The sequence below is a fragment of the Cylas formicarius genome, unplaced genomic scaffold, assembly GCF_029955315.1.
Source record: "Cylas formicarius isolate icCylForm1 unplaced genomic scaffold, icCylForm1.1 PGA_scaffold_2__14_contigs__length_35257938, whole genome shotgun sequence".
Taxonomy (NCBI): Eukaryota; Metazoa; Arthropoda; class Insecta; order Coleoptera; family Brentidae; genus Cylas; species Cylas formicarius.
This window is the reverse complement of record NW_026844319.1, coordinates 7,284,512-7,291,796: the sequence shown is the minus strand read 5'-3', so window position 1 is coordinate 7,291,796 and position 7,285 is coordinate 7,284,512. Positions and strand designations below refer to the sequence as shown.

Below are 7,285 nucleotides of genomic sequence, written 5' to 3'. Positions count from 1 at the left end.
TTAAAAATTTAAAATTTTTGAGGAAAAACATGATAAACATGAAAATAATAAATCGAAAATATTAACCGGAAATGTGGGTAGGTTAATATCTTCCCGACCCCCTAGCTTCGTGTCAAATTTCAGCCGGATAGATTAATATCGATTGAACTAAGGAGGCTTTTACTTGATGAAAATCCATTTATTAAAATAATTAAGAACTAAAAGTTCAGATTTTCATGAAATTAGATATTTTGACATGACAATTGTTTCGACAACACCGTGTCTTTATCAAATGTGTGTTACATTTGATAAAGACACGGTGTTGTCGAAACAATTGTCATACCAAAATATATAATTTCGTGAAAATCTGAACTTTTAGTTCTTATTTATTTTGATTAATATCGACCTCGATCCAAAATCGTGATTTTTCCAACTTATTTATATTTTTGATTTTTTAAGATATCTATGTTGCTTCAAGACTTTTGAAATTTTTATCGAAGATGAAAGTCAATGAGATCTATCCGCAGATACCATAAAGCTCCCACCAGCCCCCTCCATTTAAATATAATTAATTACTTCTTATAAATTTACAGCCTCACACAAAAATTTTTCCCGAGGGCAAACAGTATAAGTTGTGTTAATCTCTTTGGTTTCATTGTTGGGGGTGGGGCAGACTTTATGGTATCTATGGACGGACCTCATTGACTTCCGTCTTCAGTAGAAATTTCAAATCTTTTCGAAGCAACGTAGGTATTTTGAAAAAATGAAAATGACAATCTTTGAGGAGTATAATAATATCCATGATAATTATAATTTGAGAATATTAACTAAAGATGGAGAACGTTGGAGGCTTATTTTATAGTATTTCTGAATAGACCTCATTGACCTCTAACTTCAGTATAAATTTCAATCTTTTCGGAAAAACGCAGATATTTTAAAATATTAAAAATCTAAAAATTTATGAGGGAAAACATGATAAACATGAAAATAATAAATCGAAATTATTAACCGAAAATAGGGGGCTGGGGGAGACAATATAGTATGTGCGGATAGATCACTTTAATGTGCATTTTCTGTAAAAGTTTTAACCTTCTCGGATCAATATAAGTTGACAAATAACCTTAAAATCTCATTTTAAATGGAAAAAACAGTTTAAAAATCAATGATCAATATTGATCGCCCTCAGCCCCCCATTTTCGGTTAATATTTTTGATTTATTATTTTCATATTTGTCATGTTTTTCCTCATAAATTTTGAGTTTTTAATTTTTTCCCGTTTTACCGGTTTCTGTAGGAGGCTAAATTTTTTTGTAAAATAATTAATTACGAGTAAATGGGTTTGGGTGGATTTTATAGTATTTGCGGATATAACTTCGGGGAGATATAAAAAAAAAGTATGTTGTTTAATTCTAAGTTTCTTAGCTATTCCGGGAGACAAAATATTGGTCAAAAAAATGTCAATTTTTCAAACAATTGTCGATAGTTAATAGACATTTTCAAAAAATAATTACAAATTCGAATTTCTCGTCCAGAATTTTATCCACATTTGAGAAATCACTTCGAAATCCCATTTTGGGTTGAAAAATCGGCCCGAAAATCAGTGGTTAATTTCGAAAGTCTTTTATCTCGCTTATTTTTAAATTTTGGAATTTTAAATTCATACGTTATATACCCTGGTCCTTTCTCTATCTGACAATACCAAAAAGTCTTATCCATGTTGTACCGTTTGCTGTCGGGAACGGTTTTTGTGAAACGCTACAATTTTTTTAAAAATGCTAAATTTCAATTAAATAAAGCGGGCTGGGGGGTAAATTTATGGTAAATAAATAAAAGTTTCAACCTTCTCGGAGCAACGTAGATATTTTAAAAAAACAAAAATGTAAATTCGACGTTCTCTGTCTGCGAAAAATATTAAAGATTCTTCTCTGGATTAGCTTGAAGACACCACCGCTGATTTATTTGAAAGTTGGTTTAAAAACAAACTAGTTCCAAAAATTCATCCTAATAACGTAATTGTAACGGACAATGCAAGTTATCACAGTAGACAGTTGACTAAAACCCCTTCCTCATGTGACACAAAACAACAATCCAAAACGACATTTATTTTCTCGCAGATTATACCAAAAAGCAATTAATTGAGGTTCTTCAAATCTTACCACTGTATATTTAATCCCATTAAACATGTTTGCCACTGACCACCAACTGAAATCTGAAATTAGTCGTAATGTTTTTCCCCGTGTTAACTCCAATGTCCTCAAACTTATAGAAACTGAAGTTTTAAACATCCCTCCACAAAGTTGTACATATTCTGTTAAACATATTGAAAAACTGGAACTATCAATATTGTAAATAATATAGAACAAATAATAATTAGAACAGGCGATGATAGCGATAGTGATACTGATATATTATGTGAATAATTTTAAGTAATTAAATTCTAAGCAAAGTACGGACCTGTTCGGCTATATTTCATTTTTACAGCTTGCCCGGATCTTTCCTTAATTCGTATCAGTTAGTCACTTTCTTATATCCATGAACAGACTTTACTAAGTGATACGGAGCTGATACACAGTTAAAATTTTCGTATTCAATGTTTTCACAAATTTTACAGGGTGTTCGGTATTTTTTGTTCAATATTAAAAAATGTGGTGGGCACTAATTATATTTAAATGGTGGGGGCTGGGGGAACTCTATGATATCTGTGGATAGACCTCACTGACCTCCATTTTCGACAAAAATTTGAACCTTCTCAGCGAAACGCAGGTATTTTAAAAAATTAAAAATCAAAATTTTTTGCCGTTTGCCTTCGGGAACGGTTTTTGTAGAATGTTGCAAATTTTTAAAAAATGCTTAATTACAATTAAATGGAGGGGGCTAGGGGAAGACTTTATAGTATCTATGGATCGAGCTCATTATCCTCCATCTTTCATAAAAATTTCACCATTCTCGGAGCAACGTAGGTATTTTAAAATATTAAAAATGTAAATTTTTGGGAAAAATCACGACCAAGCGCTTATAAAAATTTTGGATCGATGTCGATAACAACTGATCCGGCTGAAATTTGGCACGAAGATAGGGGTCGGTGGAAGAAGGGGAAAGGGAAAAAAATTGTCGGTTGTTTAATTATAAATTCTTTAGTTTTTTCCGGGAGACAAAATATTGCCAAAAAGAAACGGATTCTTTCATGTGTTTCATATTTCGGTTATTTATAATTTTAAGAATTTGAAGCATATAAGTAATACACTTTAGAATTTTCTCTATTTTAGGGTACCAAAAGTTTTACACAAGTTTTATGGTTTGTTGTCGGGAGGGGTTTCTATCGGACACTGCAATTCTTTTAAAAATTATATTAATTATTCTTTACAATTAAATGGTGGGAGCTGGGGAGGACTTTATAGTTTCTATGGATAGACCTCGTTGATTTTTATCTTCAGAAAAAAATTCAGTCTTTTCGAAGCAACGTAGGTATTTTAAAAAAAATGAAAACTAGAATTTTTGAAGGACATCATGATATCCATGAAAATTATAAATTGAGAATATTAACTAACGATGGAAGGTGCTGCAGGTGGATTTAAAATTATAAATTGAAAATATTAACTAATGATAGAGGGTGCTGCAGGTGGATTTTATTTTTCCACGTCGTTTGATTTTGAATTAGACGTACTTAACAGACATCGATCCAAACTATTAGAAGTTCTTTCTCGTTACAACAACGTCGTAGCTACTAGTGCGAATGCAATTCCTTGTGTTAACATCACCACCACGCACATCCGACTTAAGAATGAATCAGTTGTTAATAGAAGCCCGTACCGCTTATCCTTAGCTGAAAGACAAATCGTTCAAGACATTGTTAACGATCTACTAGCCAATAACATCATTCAAGAAAGTGAAATGCCCTTCACCAGTTAGATCATTCTCGTCAAGAAGACGGATAGTTCCTACTGGTTATGTCGTGACTATCGGAAGTTGAACTCGCGTACGAGAAAGGAACGTTATCCATTACCATTAATAGAGGACCAACTTGACCGTCTCGGTAAGGGTAAAATTTTTACGTCACTGGATATGTCCTCCGGGTTCCACCAAATTCCCATCGATCCAGAATCTGTTCATAAGACAGCATTTGCCACACCTGACGGCCACTATGAATATCTGCGTATGCCGTTCGGGGTGGCAAATGCTCCTGCAGTGTTCCAAAGGGTAATCAATAAAGCGTTAGGGGATCTTAAAAATACAGTAACGTTAGTCTACCTCGACGATATTCTAATAGCATCGGAGACTTCTGAAGAAAATCAGGCATCATTGGAGATGGTGATACAGGTCTTGAGCAATGCCGGATTCATCTAGAATATAAAAAAATGTCACTTCTTTCAAGACAGACTCGAATATTTGGGAAGAGAAATATCGGGTGAAGGAATACGTCCTGGATTGCGAAAAGTTGATAATATTAATATGAAACATGCTCGACAGTATAGAACCACGCTAGCCCGTTCTAATGAGTCATTTTCTTGGGGTGAAGAGTGAGAATACGCAAGAAAATACATAATAGAACACCTTACCTCAAGACCACTTCTCAACGTATTTGATCCTGCACTACCTACAGAACTGCATACTGATGCCAGTAGTATTGGATATCGATGAGTGTTACTTGAAAAGTTCGATGGGAATATACGAGTTATAGGATACTACAATAAGAAGACAAACAAGTACGAAGAGAAATATCACTCCTACGAGTTGGAGACTTATGAGGTCGTCAATTCAATGAAGTATTTCTACTATCTACTACTGGCTACTAGGAATTCACTTTACTTTGGTGACTGCAATGCAATTAAAACAACTGAGACCAAAAAGATAGTCTGCTTAGGGTACCTCGTTGGTGGGTCTACATGCAGGACTTCAGCTTGACATTGTGTATAAAAAAGAATGCTCCATACCACACGTTGACTATTTGGGCCGAAATCCTACAGTGATACGACGTTTGACTGCGCATAACAATTGGTTGTATGTTGAACAACGTAGTCTCAAGCCTCAAGGAAGTCCCTCTGGAAAATCTCCCAGTTTTTGATTTCCGGCAACCAATTGTCAAACCAAATTTTGGAAATTCCTGTCAACAAAACGTCCCTAGCCTCATAGTAATTTGTTGATCGGTAACTTCCAATTCATTCTTAATATTACTAATCTCAGTCAACCACCTTTTTGCATCAGTTAAATTTGGGCGAAAAATTGGCAAGTCTACTTGCTCTGGAGCTGTACTCGAAGATTTGAGTGCTTCCGATAATTTAAAACAATTATTAAAATAAAACAAAATTAATAAAAACACGAGTTAAATTAAAACAACGAAATATTTTTCAATTTAACAATTAGGTATTTTGAGCAAATACTTAAAGCAATATACATACGCATTTTTTGCGGCGAAGGCAGGCGACGCGATGATCTCACCCGCCAAGGTTTCGTTTAAACATTTCGCAAAGCGATGATGTCATGCAGCCGCTGCCGCACACCGGCGACGCGACCAAGCGGCGGACGATGATGTCACCCAGCCGACGAGTTTCAACTCGTAAAAACTCGTCGGCTGGATGACGGCGCTCCTTTTGCGCCTATGGCCCAGAGGCACATGTGACAGAACGTTAGTTCATAAAGATATCGGACGAGGTTGCTCTGGCACAAAATGCTCGACCGGGTGAGGGCACAATTTTCGGAAAAATATTGAGAAAAGAAATCCCTTGCAACTTTATATACGAAGACGACCTGGTGGGTATACCCTAAAATGTTCAAACCTTGTCCAACTGACTTGTTTTCAGTGTGTGGCTTTCGACGATGTAAATCCTTAACACTATTTGGTTATTCCTCGGAAACCAATACCTCAATTATCCAAAGCCGCCGACGAATACGAACTGCTATTAGGTCATTTGCTAATTGTAGCAAGAAAAACAGCTGCAACGAGGAAGTTGGATCAAGGGTTTCGAATTGTTATTAATGATGGGCCTGTGGGCGCTCAGTCTGTTTATCACGTTCACATACACGTTTTGTCCGGGAGGCAGATGCGTTGGCCTCCGGGTTAATAATTTTGTGAGCTGTTTTACTCAATAAGTGTGTTATTAAAGTAATTTTTTGCTGCTGTATGTACCCCCTTTACAAGTTATATAGCTTAAAGTCTAATTTAAAAAAAATACTTCGCTGTTACTAAATTATATATTTGGTTAAACATAAATTAAATATTTGAACACATAATTAATACTATCAAGTGAAAAACAGTGAAGGAGAATAATACTATCAAAAACTGTTTTTCTAGTACAAAAACACCCAAATTTAGGAAGCATTTACCAAAAAAAAATCACATTATTTAGTTCCAGTAGATTCAAATCCACCTTCACCTCTGACAGTGTCCCCTAATTCCTAAAATAATGAAAAGCAACTAATGCCAAACTTGGGAAAAATCATTTACTCACCTGTACTTCCTCCAAATCAGGATAGTAAATTTTTTCGCATATGAGTTGGGCAATTCTATACCCACTTTTAATATCGAAATCTGAATCGGAGTGGTTAAATAAAACTACCTTTAAAACGCCCCTATAATCCTCATCAACGACGCCGGCTAAAAAATGCTCGTTTTACTCGTCGCGTCTTCAGAAACAAATTCTAAATATATACCTCCAACGTCAATAAAATTCTTCACAGCTAATCCAGATCTGGGGGTGCGATTCTTCTATAACAGCCTTCCGGTAATTCGATTTTAAGGCCCGTGTCGACCAGAGCTTTGTCTCGTGCCGGTACCACACAATCCAGAGCACTTTTTAAGTCATATCCTGCCGCCTTTATTGATCCTTTGCTTGGACGATACGCTTCTGGAATCGCTTTGGTGTATTTGATCACGAGAGACTTATCGTTAGCAGAAGGCATTTCTGTTAGATTACTTTTACAAAATTTATTTAACACCTTCGCAACGACGCGTAAAAATGAGACGTTTCTGACCCAGCTCTTTTTATTGTGGGCCAAATGGGTGCCAAATCTACACGAAGGGAGGGGATGGAAAACGCGCCAAACGGACGAAACCGTTACCACGGAATTTCGCATTTTTATATTTCTATTTTACAAAGATTTCTAGATTTTAATTGAAGCAATACTTGATTACATTCTTGATTTTTATTACCCCTCACAGCTATCACGTACCATCAGTACATTAAACTGAAAAAAAAAATGTATTAGTCGATAGTCGAACGGGTAATAAGGACACTCAAAGAAAAATTGCATTGGGTACCGCTGGACAAACGTGTTGCCCTCTGTCGTTCAACAATACAACAACAAGAAAC

At 35.5% G+C, this 7,285-nt stretch overlaps 2 pseudogenes; one reads left to right on the top strand and one right to left on the bottom strand.

Annotated features, from left to right (window-relative positions):
• Positions 1-4,040: 4,040 nt before the first annotated feature.
• Positions 4,041-6,037, top strand: LOC132698612 (adenosine 5'-monophosphoramidase HINT1-like; annotated as a pseudogene).
• Positions 6,038-6,159: 122 nt separating this feature from the next.
• Positions 6,160-6,875, bottom strand: LOC132698591 (deoxyuridine 5'-triphosphate nucleotidohydrolase-like; annotated as a pseudogene).
• Positions 6,876-7,285: the final 410 nt, after the last annotated feature.